Source organism: Haliaeetus albicilla, chromosome 7 (genome assembly GCF_947461875.1).
Source record: "Haliaeetus albicilla chromosome 7, bHalAlb1.1, whole genome shotgun sequence".
Taxonomy (NCBI): Eukaryota; Metazoa; Chordata; class Aves; order Accipitriformes; family Accipitridae; genus Haliaeetus; species Haliaeetus albicilla.
The window spans coordinates 10166312-10182278 of record NC_091489.1 but is presented as its reverse complement, the minus strand read 5'-3'; the positions used below and the strand labels follow the sequence as shown (position 1 = coordinate 10182278).

At 37.9% G+C, this 15967-nt stretch overlaps 1 protein-coding gene across 1 annotated transcript in view; it reads right to left on the bottom strand.

Moving 5' to 3' along the window:
• PRKN (parkin RBR E3 ubiquitin protein ligase) overlaps positions 1-15967 on the bottom strand; it is a 767561-nt gene that overhangs the window by 82252 nt on the left and 669342 nt on the right. The gene's annotated exons all lie outside the window — the stretch shown is intronic.

Here is a 15967-nt window from a genome sequence, read left to right as displayed (position 1 = left end):
CAGGAACAGGGTTATTTAAAAACACTAATAATAATACTTGTGGTAAGTGCTGCATTTGAGAGGACTGTACAGGGGGAGAAAATAAACCATACACAAAGAAAGGTAAAAGAACACATACACACAAGAAATAGAAATGCTACATGAATAGCTAAGTGCTGGAGAATCAATATACTACAAATAAAATATGGAGGGAATTAAGTGAATATAACTGTACTTAGAAGTTTTAACATAAACATGAAATTTCGCACAAAAAATTGAGGTTCTTTTTCTGTTTTAAAGCAGAGTTAGCTGAAAATACCTGAGAAAGAAAGACTGAAAAAATTCTTCACTTGTTTGATAACGGCTCTGAAGGCTTTACTTCAAATGCGGTTTTTATAGCATTTTGTAAGGAAGGGGTGAGAGGGTGAAGACACAAGACAAATGATAGAATTGAAATAGTACAAAAAGGCATGGAAAACCCACCTACACACATAGAGAGCACAGTTATGCATCATTAATTCTGAGAAAGACTCCTACAAGGAGTAGGTTGGTCCAAAGGACAGAGGAGAAAACAGCACTGAAGAACTAGTATGCATACAAAGGTTTCTGGATCTCGCTGATGGTGACTTGCTTCCCCACTTTAATACACATTCAAGGGAAAATCCAGTAAAATAATTGTGAGATTTATGGGGCATAAAATGTGAATGATCTTTGCTAAGAGAAAAAAGACAGGTGAGGGACTTAGTGACTGAAACCTTCTCTGATTCTCTTTTATTCTCATATTAACATTGTATATGGAAGCAGCTGGACAGTTTCCTTTTACACAATGCTATGCCTCAAATTCCACAGTTTCCATGAAAATTTGCAACCAAATCAATTGCAGAATGGGTCCGATTACAGTGTGGGCTTTCCTATGCTGTTTCCAGACTGTCCAAAGAGCTGGGAGATGGCTCAAACATTTGGGAGCTCTGAAATCGTGGACCGTAGCAACTAGACAGATTTCTTCTATAAAGGTTAAGTTGAAAGTTTCTTTCCTCATAAAATGTCCACAGTGATTTTATGTCATGGTGGCTAGTTTATTCTGTGTTATCATGAAGTATCAGCAGTGTCATTTCATAAGCAGCTGGCTATTTGAAGGAAAAAGATTATCTAATCAAATTCTGGCAGTGGGAACTCACAAGAGAGGAGAAAGAACTAATGTCACTCTGAGCTAGGAATGGTTTTCTGTAAAGCAGTATTTAGAAAGCCACCAGGGATATAAACCCTCCTTAGGTTTATGTATGTTAGTCGCTGACAGCATATAAGCATTCTGCAATATTGCACTTATTAGATTTTATCTGTTTCAGCTGGCCTTTATTTGGGACTCTATTTCTAGAGCAAAGTCTGCTACAGATTGGAATGAGCAGAGAGTCAAGCAGATATGGAGAATGTTGTTGATGGCACATCTCACCAATTTATTTTCTTCAAAACCAAGTGAATTGGGAAGAGAGTAGAAAAAAGACCCTTTTCCTGGATGAGGAGCATTTTTAAAATGGACATCTTCCTTCTTTAACTGAGTCATAACATCAGGAAGGAAAATAGGGCCATTGTTCAGGTTCAGGTTTCCTCACTGTGCATTTAATCTGTTATTTTGGATTAGGAGAAATAATTACTGTGATTTATAAACCTCAGTCCACTATTTGCCTTTTTTTACAGTACCACACTGTTAACTCAAGATCAGATTATGATCCACTGCCATCCCCAGATCATGTTTTGCCATGTTGCTGCCTCTCTAAGTATTTATTCTCTCATAACATATGGCTGCTTAAGTATAGAAACTTTACATTTATCCTTACTGAATTGCTATCAATTTCCAAACTGTTTGCTGCCCCCCAGCTATGTATCCTGTGCAAATTTAACAACCTTACACTATAATAATTCATCAAGGCATCAGAGAAAATATTAAAACCTGTCAACATCAGGACAGACTTGAAACATCCCTTCGCTTTGACTGTGAAATGCTGATAAATAGTCTATACACAGCTTTCCAACTAATTACACATCCACCTAATGAAATTATCACCTAATCTTGTATTTCCTAGTTTGCCTATGGGTATTCATATGAAACAATGTGAGGAGCTTTACTGGATTCAATACAGATGACATCATCTACTTCTCTCCTACCCACAAGTCCTGTTACTCTGGCATAACAAAGTTAGACTGATGTGATAAATTCTTGCTAAGTCCATGCTTCCTGAGACTTTCTTTTTTTGTCCTCTAGGTAATTACTAGTAGTTTGATTATTTGCTACAGTTTTCCCTCAGGAATTCAAGTTAAACCTACTGTTCTATAAGTCTCAGGTTCCCTTTTCCCCTCTTTTTAGACATAAACTTCACGTTTTTGCCTTTGTCAAAATCTTCCCTGCCCATATTCTTAGAAGTGACCATTAACTTTCTGGATTTTCTTCAGCCATTCCCACAGGAAAAACTTCATCAGGCCCAGCTGATTTGAAAACATGTCTCTATCCTATCCTTTCCCCAATATAAGCTGGTATTTTTGATTCTGTTTCACTGGTTTTAGCTCTGCTAACCATCTGAGCAGGCTTGACCTTTTAAATTAAGATTGAAACAAATCAAGTAAACACTTTTGCCTTCTTGGAGCTGTTTAATGATACATTTTGCTTTCCCAGGAGAAGCCAACCAACAGCTTCCTTGATCTTTCATGTTACTGTTTCTATTGCTTCTTTATGGAAAGCTTTCTGAATATTCTTTGTAGACTTTATATTAAAAGTATTTTATTTCATGTCTTGTACTTTCTGACTTTGTCCCTGTGTGTTTTCTGTTTTTCTAGTTGTTCCTAGTGATATGACCTGCTTAAATTTTTTATGCACTTCTTTCTTACTTTTCAGGTCAGGTCATAAAAAAGGTTGTTGTTCAAGCAAGTTGGTCTTTCCTTACCTTTCCTCGTCCTCCTTTACATTGAGATAATTTACCATTGTGCCCTTAATATGATTTCTTTACTGAATTGTCAGTTCCTTTTTTCTGCTTAGAACTGATTTCTTATCAGTTACCCAAGTTTGCTTGTTTCTACTTCCCAGAAGTCACTGTTTTCCTCTTGCTTCACTTGCAGAAGTATGTTTTGTTTGTTTGATTTTTTGTTTGCTTTTGTCTAGGGGACTTATTCTAAAAAATTCCACCTCTAAAAGAATCAAACTTTTTTATTTCAGGAGTTGATCACTGGCCATCCATATGAAAGAATTTAAATACTGTGGTTTTTTTTCTGAAACATAATGAAGGAGAACATGTTTGAATAACATTTTTCTGATCACAAAACATTTGCAAATTTTATTAGGGCAATTTATTTCTGCCATGTGTCATATCTTCAGCAGGAATACTCTGCATGGGTTAAATGTTTTTTAATGCAGTTTTGAATAGTTATTTGTCGCACTCTGAAAATAAAGATTGAGCTGTTCGTTCTCTGTTGACTGGAATCATGTAAGAGATCTTTTGCTAATAATTAATGTCATATCCCACTGGGACAAACACTATTTGCATGGCTTATAATAAAAACAATTCAAAAACACTAATGTGTTTCCCTGAACAGTGAAAGCTTGTGATGCATATTATGAAAACACCACTGGTGAGAACCCCAGCAGCATATAAAAGCTATTATTGTATTGTACATTTATTGCTAAGTTTATTTCCTCTTTGATTTATTTAGCTTGCCAATTACCAGTTGTTTTCACTCCTCTGAGAGGATGATATGGTGAGTTACTAGCTCAGAGCAATGCTACTGTTTGGCAGCCACATTTCTTTCCATCTCCAGATCTGAAACACTTTCCTGAATACCTTTAGGTAATTACTTCATGCCCAGAAAAAGCTGCTTGTCAGTGTAAAGGATTTTAAAATATGATAACTATAGATACTTGAAAACCCCAAATTTGGTAGGTTCTAATCAATATACATTCGCATAAAAATTCTGCAGTGACCAGGAACTCATACAAAATACCACGGTCATGTGGCTGGTCCAGTCTTTGTATATCCAACGCTTGTACATTTAAAGCTTTCATCCACTTAATAGCCCACTTACTCTGTACACACTTGTAGTCCCCCCCACTGCTCCTTTCACACCCATGCACCAAAATTTCTAGCCACAGTTCATGATATAAGCACCCCAATTCTGTCTTCATTTATACAGAGATTCGGCAGGCAGTTTCCCATGATTCTGAATACACACAGTGAAGGCACATATGCTCTAATGTACACTTTTACTCCGTTATGCCAGGTTCACCCATCAAAGGATTTAATAAATTATAGGTTTTGCTATAGAATAGGCATTTTCAGACTCTGCTAGGGATCTCTGGAGAAACTCCCACTTTACAAGCTGTTATTCTCCAGCTCCACCTGCTCACTAGGGACCAAGCAAGCAACCAGAGTTGCGGTACCGCCTCATGCGGTTTCATGGCTCTCACCAGAGGAGGGAAGTTAATGTTCCTGTTGTCTCCTTCCAGGCTGTTCCCACAAACCGCGGGAGCAGTTTCTCACTCTTCAAGTCAAGAGAGGGAGTGAAGCTATTGGTACTCCTGTGAGAGTTTTGAATACTCTACAAGATCCCACCAGGTCTTCTCAGACCTCACCTTAAGGCTGCTTCCTTGTTGCCCTCATTTTCCTGTTTACTCCTCCGCCATCTCCAGTGAGGATCTTGTGGATTTTAGTCTTGATCTTCTGGAATTTTTTAAGATTTCAGTTTTCTGATTTATATCAAATGACACTGAAAGACTATGCCAACAACAGGCATGTTCAACTTATTAATTTTTTTTTTCAGAATGACTCTGCTCAATCAGATTTTGACATAAGCATCCTTACCATAAAGATTAAGAAATTTCAGAAAGCACCTTTAAGAGACATACAAGAAGTTCCCTAAACAAAATAAGGAAACAAAATTTACATTCATTTTAGTTTGAAGGGAAAACTAAGTAGAAAACAAAGTCTTGTCAAGTTTTCTTTATATATGATAATGTTGTAAAACATGCCCCATGCTTGTTTTTTGTTTGCAGATTATATTTAATACTAAGCACTGGTTTTAGATTGGTGGCCTAAAAGTCAATCTTTTTTAATATAACCATTTCAGATGTGCGTAAGAGACTTATCATTGTCATTATTCGGTATTACATATGTGAGCATTTTCACTGGCATAAAAGAGAAAATGACAGAGATAAGTACAAAACATACTACTGCTGTTTGATATTTCTTAATGGAAACAACGCCCAGTTTAACCAGCCTATTTTACTGCTCACTTAGTCTGAACAGGTGAGCCAGCAGTACCTTTAAACCTTACTCTTTATCTCTTCACTTATGTCTTTTAAGTGTCAGTGGAATAGATTTTCTATCGTAGTAGTGATTGTCACCCAATTTAATGTGAGAGCTTTTGGAAAAAAAATATAATTGAGTGGTATGAATAATTTAATTTTTGAGAAATATAGGGATAAAATGGAGTTAACTGAGACTTGGTTATCCGCCCAAGATTTTCTGCCCTTAGTCAAGGCCTCCATTCACAGATATATTATATTATCCTTATCAGAATTTTCCCTTTTCTTCTCCCTCATGATGGTTTTATAAGCACATACTACATTCTGGTTTTCCATTATTTCTCACTGAATTAGAGTCGGACATTGCTCTCCAAACTTACGTCCTTGCTTTTCATTAAGAATATTATTAGTTTACTTTGTAAGGGATTTCTTTTATTTAATTTGCTCGTTACAGTTTCATTTTATTTTATTTTCATAGTTCACCCTTGACTTTGCAACATTTTCTTTATTCCCTCTATAACAGCTTAGTGACCTTAACATCATTGTTAAGGTTGAGATGCAACTTCTATTCTAAACTCACTTTCACAAGCTTATAACTCTTCCCCGATATTCTCTTTCAGGCTGAGGGTTTTTTATGCTTATGCTTTGTTAGAAGTGGATTTTTGTTTGAAGCTTCATAAGCATCATCTATTTGTTTTGAGTTATCCAACATGAAAAGATAGCAGTTTTGCAGCAATCAAGACAGTTTTCAGATGCTTTTTTTGGACTCTGATAATTGAAAATCAGCTTTGTTTCAGCACTTCAAAATCAGCTTTGATTGTGGAATGGTGGCTTTGCTATGTCTTTGAAATGGTTTTGAAATAATAAAGTTCTGCATGTGACATCATTATTAAATAACTTACTGAAGCAGTAGTGATGAGCAAAGTTGATCTCAGAATAACTCTGTTCTACTTAATATTATTTTTAAAAGATGTTTATTTTCTGTAAGAAAATGACATTTAGTTATATTTTAAATCTTTGTAATGCCTTTTTCCTCCCACTCTTCAAGAAGCGTAGCCCAACCAGATGCATTACAGAGTGCCCAGTCAGTCTGGGTTCTACATAGTATATGGAAATGCAAAATATGCAATGAAAAATAAACATTTCGCTTGTACTGGTGAAAAGGCAAGCAGTCACTTTGCTTCATTCCACAGACATACTGTTGTGATTACAAAAAGGTGTCTGAAAGAGCTTTTGCTTAAAGGTCCAGTAAGAAATCCTATATAGCTGTAAGCCCAAGAGGAGCACTGGGGGGCTATAGACAGCTTCTTGTTTGTCTTCACAGAAAAGATGTTCTTCAGGGAAGCATTAATGCACACTACCCCCAGCTTTTCTATGGCCCCCCCTATGGTAGGCTTGTACTCTGCATTTTGTGTCATTCCTTTTTTCATCACAAAGAGTTTCATAATCTCAGTAAGTAATCATTTTATGCCCTCCACAAGGAAAATGCTGTTGTAGCCTTGAAAGAATGAACTAAGAGCCTGGCTGACCAATGGAGATTTTATGTATTTCAGAGTCAAGGTAAAGCTGAGAAAGAAACTCTTTGGGCATTTATTTGATCAGCTAAAGGAGAAATATAAAAACTTGCAAACATTTTTAATTGGGGTACCCCTTTTAGTAAAAAAAAAGTGTCATTACTTGTACAACAGAGACAACCTGCTGCTTTCCATATTTGTACTTATACAGAGTGGACTTAAACCCCAAATCTCTACTGCACTTTTTTACTCTGACACCCAATGACATGAAGACTACAAGTGCCACAAAAGCTGTAGGAAGCAATGCTTTTTTGGGATCTATGTGAGCTGCTCAATTTATGAGCCTTGAGATTTACTTTTGAGTTGGGCTACGAGCCAGAATTATACCAGACACATAATAAGGACATTTTTTCTTTAGCAATCAGAACTTTAAATTTTTTTCCCTCGCTAAGCTACAAATGCCAGTCAATAGATTCATTCCAATCTAAGATCTTATTGTTCTGGTCCTATCTTTTTACTCCATTGTTTTTCATTGATTAAGCAGCTCTTGCATTTTACAATAATGCAGTAATTCAATCCAAAGTGCCTCAGGAGGCCTTCATATGAAACTTCATATGAAAGGCAATAAATAGGCTTACTTTGATTCATATTTATTTTCCTTTTCATTTATAAGTGATTTTCTGCATTCAGCCCATGTTTCTCTTTCCTGCTCAAATAGAGAAAGTTTTTAGAAGATTGCTCAAATAAGCCTCTTACACAATTAGAATCCTGCCCTCCGTGGCTGCCATTCTCAAGCAGCACATCCTCTGCTGATTGCATTATTGTTCCCCCTCCAGTGACTGAGTGATAGATCTGTTTATGCATACCAAATCTTCCATTAACTCCTAGTTCTGCTAATTTACAAATTTATTTGTATTCGTCTGTGCTGGTTTTGGCTGAGATAGAGTTAATTTTCTTCACAGTAGCTAGTATGGGGCTGTGTTTTGGATTTGTGCTGGAAACAGTGTTGATAACACAGGGATGGTTTGGTTACTGCAGAAGCAGTGCTCACACAGAGCCAAGGGCTTTTCTGCTTCTCACCCCACCCCACCAGCGAGGAGGCTGGGGGGGCACAAGGAGTTGGGGGGGGACACAACTGGGACAGATGACCCCAACTGACCCAAGGGGTATTCCAGACCATATGACGTCATTGCTTGTGTGTGCAGCTTTTGCTTTACCTATTAAACTGTCTTTATCTCAACCCATGTGTTTTCTCACTTTTACCCCTCCAATTCTCTCCCCCATCCCGCTGCGGGGGGGGGGGGGGGGGGGGGGGGGGGGCAGTAAGTGAGCAGCTGTGTGGGGCTTAGTTGCCAGCTGGGGTTAAACCACAACACTGTCTCATCAATTATAAAACTGCAGTCAGTATATGAATTGTATAAGCAGGAAAGCTCAGGCACCTCTTGTAGTCTGGGACAGACTGTTATAACCAGGATTTTTTAATCCATTAGCTGAAGGAAATACAGGTTGGTTTAAAATGGCTACACTTTTCTATCATGTGCAAATTGTTTCTCTCTATCATAAAAGGGAGAATAATCTTACCCTGTATGTAAGTGGAATATGAAGTCAGAAGACACAGCTCAGTTTCCCATACATGCAGAATTAACTGGAGATTCCTATAAAGAGTTTATCTCCTTCTCTTCTATTGTTGTACTCCATGCCTTTCCTGCTGGGCCACATGATAAAACATTGTCCCCTGACTGTCAGACATATTTCCAGGCACTTTGTTGAAAAGGAGAGGAGTAGTAAGAAAAAAGTAGTCCCAAGTCCTCTCCAGTCATAAACTTCCATTATATTTAAAGCTTGACAGAATTATGAGTTCATCTAATATAATCTCCTGAGCACTGTAAGCTATTAAATATCACCCAGATACTGCTACATGGAGCCCAATTATTTTAATTAGACAAGAGCACTTCAGTCGTCAAGAGACTAAACTGTAGTGTGCCACAGGCATAGACCAAAATAGACAAAGTTGTCATCAAAGCCTGAGGCTCTTGCAATAGCAAGGAATTTCTAGGTGAGAAATGCCCCCCCAAATTCCCGGAGATGGTATGTAGCTCATCCACCAACTTTGGCACAGAATGTCAAGTCCCTGCCAATGAGACCTGAGAGAAAATTTTGATTTCTCCTTCAAATTTGGTGATCAATTTAATCCTGACCTGAGCATCAGAATATGATATACTCACTGGGTACCTAAGAAAAAGGAGTCACAGTCAACCAGAGAAGGTACTTTTTTTTGGAGCTGTTTTTCCAAGTCTATGTACTAAAATCAATTTACAGTAGGCTGTGGATATTTTAAATTGTGCACTTTTTTGCATTTCTTCTGTAAAGGGTTGTTCTTCTCTTTCTACAGGTGAAGACGTTTGAAGCCCAGGTAGCTTCAGCTTTGGAATCTGAATATTGAATGAGTGACAAAGTCGAGTGTTTGGTATCTCTATATGAAAATCCCTAGCACCCTTCCAGGGGACTGTTTGATCTAGCAGTTTACAAGGACTAAGATTTAGTTGATAAATGCTAAATCAACTACTAATGTGATTTTAAACCCAACTCCTATTTTATCTCAGCCCTCAATTTAAAATTTTAGCTCATTCCCTTTTCACAGACAAATTGATAAAATTGGGACCATTTCTCTTCTGCAAAACATTGGTTTACAAATCCCAGTCTGAGCTAGTTTACATTCATAGAGACCTGTTTTATGCTCTCTAGTTCCTAGGTCCATGTGTCCAGTTTTGACTTATCTTTACAAGCAAGAACTTGATTTTATCCTAGTTTTCTCTAATACAATTTCCCTGACTCAAATAGAGCGTTATACTGCTATCTGTGTTCTTATGCCAGATTACAGAGACCAGCCGCCTCCATCCCTTTATCAGGTAACTACCTCCTTTCTCTACCTTCTTGCTCCTTCTTTCTCAGAACACATATGACAGATTTTAAATTGTGAACTACTAGGTAAGCCACAGAATAATAAATCAGGCCAAAACACGGAAGACACTGCACATTCAATATAAAATTTGCAATGTGCATGTACAACAGCCATTTTCCAGATGCCTGCATGATGCAGAAATCAGGGAAAAGCTATACCCTACATAAATTAAGGGATAAAGAATTTGATCACATAATATGAGACATCCCATAATATTCTGGACATCTAGCAGAGAAAACTAATGAAGTTTCAGTTCTAGCTCAGTTAGAGCTGAAGAGACTCACATGTTGTTTTCTAACATTATTTTACTAGCTAGTTCTTCCTGATTTGGGATGTAAAGGAAAAAGCAGTTATTCTTCTACCTAGTGAACCAAGCACAAGTAATTGATTTGTTCTCCGCATAAAAAGTATTTGTTTTGCTTTTGCTAGTCCTATGAACTAATGTGATCCATGTTATTAATAATGGAAACATTCTCTAGATTGCTTTATCCACTCACTGCTGACAGTTGAGTTTCATATCAGTCACCAGATCAATGAATTGCACCACTGCAAGATACGGGCAATGGAAATAATGCACCTTGACAGCAATACATAGCTTGTTAATTGTACAGTGCTATTCTGGGGTAAATGTTTTATTAAAACATCAGCATTCTACCACATCTTGAAAAGCCCTGTGTTTTTACAGTTCATTTTAAACCATGTAAAACATTACCAGAAAACCCCTACAAATCCAAAAAGAATTTTTGTCAGCCTGAGAAAGCCTGTCATATTTTAGCAATGAAACAACTTGCTTAGCTACTGAAGCATAATGTGTCAACAAGATGGAATTCCACTTTCTAAAGGCTAGAGTGCCCACTCAATAGAAGAAAGCAATACATGATTACTGCTTAGAGCTTGTGGCGCAATACTAGCAACTCAGCATTTAGCAATAATAGAAAATGTTGGTCTCATTTTCATTCCCCTTGAAAAAACTCCCTATAAAATATTATGAAACACTCCTGCTGTGAGTTGGTTTCTTAAACTCAGCAATATCTTCAGCTATTACGTTATCCATGGTAATACCTTTTTGGTGAATTTTCTTAAAAGCAAAAATTTAATGACATATGGAACAAGGACAAATACCTGAAATGTGATAACAAAGAATAACCCTTCAATTTTACTATGGGTACTAGATAGCAGCTAGCTCTTATTTCCATTTTAGTGTTTTGCAAATGACATAAAGGTCTCAAGGTCTTTTCTTTTCTGAATTAGTCCTCTGTTTTCCAAAACCTTGGAGCCTCTTATTTCTGCTCCTGCTTCAACTTTCGTTCCCATCTTAAAACTGAGACAAAAATTCAGATCGTTGTGCGTACAGCCCTTCTTCACCCATGACCTTTTATTCATCTGATTATAAAATTAAAAAGATTTTTTCAGTGCAAGTATCTTCACAGATTGTCTTGAATTACCACTACTCATCTCGACTATCTTTATATCCTGAAGTATTTTAAAAGGTGCCTATTTTCTCTTTGCACACATTCAAGATTTTTGTGGTACTGCTAATGAAGAAGCGAAGCACATGTCTTGAGCAAAACATTTATACCTACATCTCTGTGTGAAAATCTTTTAGGTTAGTCAGACTTTCAAACATTTTGATGAGGCAATATATATGGAATAATGTGCCAAAACCAGACACAAGAGGGATATAAATTGCACAAAGAAAGTACATGCTGATAATGAGAATACATTGCATTAGAGCTGAACTTTACAACAGAAGACTTATAACTGCCAGATGTGGAAACTGCTTTTCACTTCTAGACTGGGTACTCTTACAAACTATTATGCACTTTCATATACACAAAATAGTTCTGAAACAGTATTTGCAAGCCAGTTCAGGTTCCAGAGGGAGCATAGGTGCAGTCACATAGCACTCCAACCAAGATATAAAACCCTAAAATAAACAATCCCACTTGAGAAGTTTAGAAGGACACACCCAACTAACAAAATCATCATTTGAATTATCAAAATTAAGTGAACAGGAACTTGTTGCTTGGAATATTTATAATTCAGACTTGTCATCTCAAAACAAAATATTTTTCTCAATTATTCAGGGTTTACCTACATGCATATTATTGTGCGTAATAAAGACATGACCAAAGATGTAACATGCATGCTAGGAAATGCATGAACAGGAGATAATGAACCACCAAAAAGTGTTTTGGAGACAACAGGAATGTGTAGTGCACTTCTCATGTAACTAACTATTTTATAGTGTCCTCTGTTCTATTAAGCTTTCTGAAAAGGCAGACAATTATTAATTCTACAAATATGCTGCAATTGCTTTTGACATGTGCTTCCTTAGCCATGGAAGAAGAAGGCAAGAAGAAATCAATGGGAAAAAATTGCTGGGAAGAGTGAAATTGCCTTAGGGATTTTGTTCTATGTAATACAACAGCCTAGGAATTCTACTTATAAGGAAGACATGGTATTTATATCTATTGATTTTTCAGAGACCTCTTGCAGTCTGCAGCTTTAAAATTTCACCTGTCCTAGAAGGGAACACATCTTTAGTGAAATCTTGATGTTCTTCAATGGCATTATGCTTACAGAACAGTAAATATGGTTTAAAAGAGGTGAAATAACCCAAAATTTTGTGCTCCCTTTGCAAGGCTATAACAGTTCCTTTATCATTGCACATTTAATACACTAAGGCTGAGTACTCACTTGGGGAGTTTCACATTAGGGGATCCGAATCAAGGGCCACAAACCCATCAATTACGACAGCTTGTTCCTAAGACCATTTAAATTGTCGCCCAGACCTTAGGATAGTTTAGAGTGGTCTCAGGACCTCCATGAATCTTCGGGAGTCAGGTCACCTAGCAAGGGATTATTGAACAACAGAGGATCTCTGGAAATACAATCTTCTTCTTGCTTATATAGACTATGCTAGGAATGAGTAAACTCAAGGGGCAATGACCAACAGACGCTCTACCTCCACTATCCCTGATCTACCATGTCACCCCATTCCAAGGGATAGGTCAACTGATATTGCATGCTGCAAAATGTCTATACCGTTGTGGAGCAAGGGCTACGATGCAGTCATGCATTAGTCAGTTATCATCCCACTGGAAGATATTGACAGGGGATGTTTTGCAAGACAGATGAGCTGGATGTGTAGAAACCAAGGCATACTTTTTAATAAACAAGTAGTATAGTCCCTTTTGAAGCTCCATTCTAACCTGCTTTTAACTCCAAACTTTTCTTTAATGTGTAGGAAATAATATGCCAGTATAATATAAAACAAGACAAAAATGTTTTATTCATAGAGCTTTTGTATGCCTTGATTACCACAGCTTCTCCTGTACGCAGGCCAGCTGGTACAATATGTACTGTCTTCTATGTTTTGTTGCTGTTTTCTCATATTAAATATGTCAAAATTTTATATCTGAGCAATAAAAGTTAGTAACACAGGTCTGATGCATAGTAATGAAGGTAGAACAACAGTGTATAATGGTCATATCTTGGTAAATCAATTAATATGTTTATGGCTAATGATAAAAAAAATGAAAGATTAGGCAAGAGTGAGGTCACTCAGTGGTACCACAACATGGCTTTGGGTGAGGACTATTCATAATCATTAAAAAGATATCTGCATGCTACTTTTCAAGTCAAAATAAATCTCTCTTCTTATTCTATTTCTTTGTCTGAAAGCCTGAACAGATAGCAGTGCCTAACTGCAGAGGGTACATATGGGGATGCTTAAATTTAAACCTCTCTCCTCACCTTTTTGGTACAGTTCTGTCTAGATATTTACCAGGCTGTTTCTGGTCCCCACATATCGCTGTTTCCAAATTTCCCGACACAAAGCAAAATCCACCATCTTTAACTTTCCCAAAGGCCCTTTTAGCAAATTAAGAGCACTCTTTTGGAAACTCACATTAAGCTTTGACACCGTCGGCAATGACTTTGCAAAAAGAGATTGTAGTTCCTCATTTCACATACCAGAGAAAGAAACTGAGGAAGGAAAAATCTCTGTATCCTAGCCTGGCTCAGTTACCTGTTCATTTTTCCATGCTCCTTCAGATTTGGTTGGAGTCCTTACATGTTTGCGATTGCCTCACACAGTTTTCTCTCTGAATAATGGAATATTTATTTTGCTTCAGTCCCTTGTGGCCAGCTGTCGTGGTTTAACCCCAGTTGGCAACTCAGCACCACGCAGCAGCTCACTTCCCCCTGCCACCCAGTGGGATGGGGGAGAAAATCCGGAAAAGAAGTAAAACTCGTGGGTTGAGATAAGAACAGTTTAATAGAACAGAAAAGAAGAAACTAATAATGATAATGATAACACTAATAAAATGACAACAGTAATAATAAAGGGATTGGAATATACAAGTGATGCACAATGCAATTGCTCACCACCTGCTGATCGACGCCCAGCTAGTCCCCGAGCGGCGATCCCCCCGCCCCCACTCCCCCCAGTTTATATACTAGATGTGATGTCATATGGTATGGAATACCCCGTTGGCCAGTTTGGGTCAGCTGCCCTGGCTGTGTCCCCTCCCAACTTCTTGCGCCCCTCCAGCTTTCTTGCTGGCTGGGCATCAGAAGCTGGAAAATCCTTGACTTTAGACTAAACACCACTTAGCAACAGCTGAAAACATCAGTGTTATCAACCATTCTCCTCATACCTAGCTCAGAAACATAGCGCTGTACCCGCTACTAGGAAGACAATTAACTCCATCCCAGCTGAAACCAGGATACCAGCTTATTCTCTATTTGGTTTCTTCTGCCACTCCTTTTCTAAAATGGCTGCTGAAAACCCTTTTCATTGACTGTCTTGACTTTCTCTTGAAAACCTATCCCTGCTCCCTCCCTTGATCCACCTCATTAGTTAATGAAAATCCTCATCTACTTGACAGTTGTTAGCTACCCTTATACTGCAGTTCAGACTTGACAAATCAGTTCTGTGCAGTAGACAACCATTTCTCCACAAGGGCTTTTGGGTAAATGACAGACCGTTGATGTTAGATGTAACTTCTGCTGTTAGCAAGATGTTATCAACTCTGAACTTTACCCAAAGACAGAGGTTCAAATACCCTAAAAGAGACTCTACATATCTAAAGCATAGCTTAAAGGATGACACAGACATTAATAAAGAATCTCCAGATTCACGTTGCCTTCCTTATTTCTTTGCTTACCAGCTTCAACAAGGAATGTGTCTCTAACCTAAACTGTACAGCTAAGTATTGCAAGGCATCTTTTGGTACCTTTATTTGGATGGACAAAAGGGATGTTCTTCATCTTGGGCCTTTCTTTGAGCTTGTAAATCATTGTGTACACTCGTGAGGGAACCCAGAGCTCTGAAGTGGATGTTCCTGGATTCCATAAAGAAGAGTGGAAGGCCTTAACACTAAAAAAGGCCAGGTTTTGTCTGGGAAAAAACCCACCATAGTTTAACTATCTGAATAGAAAACAACCAAAGTTACTACAGAAAACAGAGTAGAAATAAATGGCTTTCCTAACTGTCTTGGTGTCCTTGCAGGCAGATCCTTACCTTCAGCCAGCTTTCCCACAGGCAGCTGACTTCAGTGCTAGGACCCCCACCACAGGAAATCTTCTGTGACAAATCTTCCTTGAGGTTATCATTTGTCAGGGTGCAAAGGAAGATTCAAAGACACACATTTTCACCCTGTTCCATTATAGATTCTGAGGAAGGGCCTTAATGTTACCAAAATTTGGCTTACAGACCAGCCTCTTGGTTCTCATTTCAGCCTCAGTGAAAGGTACCCCCCCCCCCCGTTCAAGACGTCACATAAATCAAAACAAAGCGTGAGGTTAAACTCAAGGCTGCAGTTCTGGTCGCTAGCAAGCACAGCGCAGAGTCCATAAAAGGAAACAGAGCAGTTTGCTAAACCAGGCAATACATAATCCTTTATGCTACCTACACTTTATTTACAGGGCATTTGCAGATTCAGAATGATGATGAATGAAGCTGCAAAACACAGTTTGATTTTCATCACTTCAAGGCAGACAGCAGAGTAAAAATTATTTGTGATTTTATCTTTTTTAACCGATCCCTAATAGTTAATCCAGAGGCATTTCTTTTTGTTTACTCAGTCTTGTTTCTTATTACTTTCCCACCTTCTGCTTTATTTTATAGCCCTATGTCTGCTCAGTGAGTCTGGGGAGTACTCTGTTTTACATGCACCACTGCATGGACAGATAGGAAGTTTTACCAAGGTCGACAGA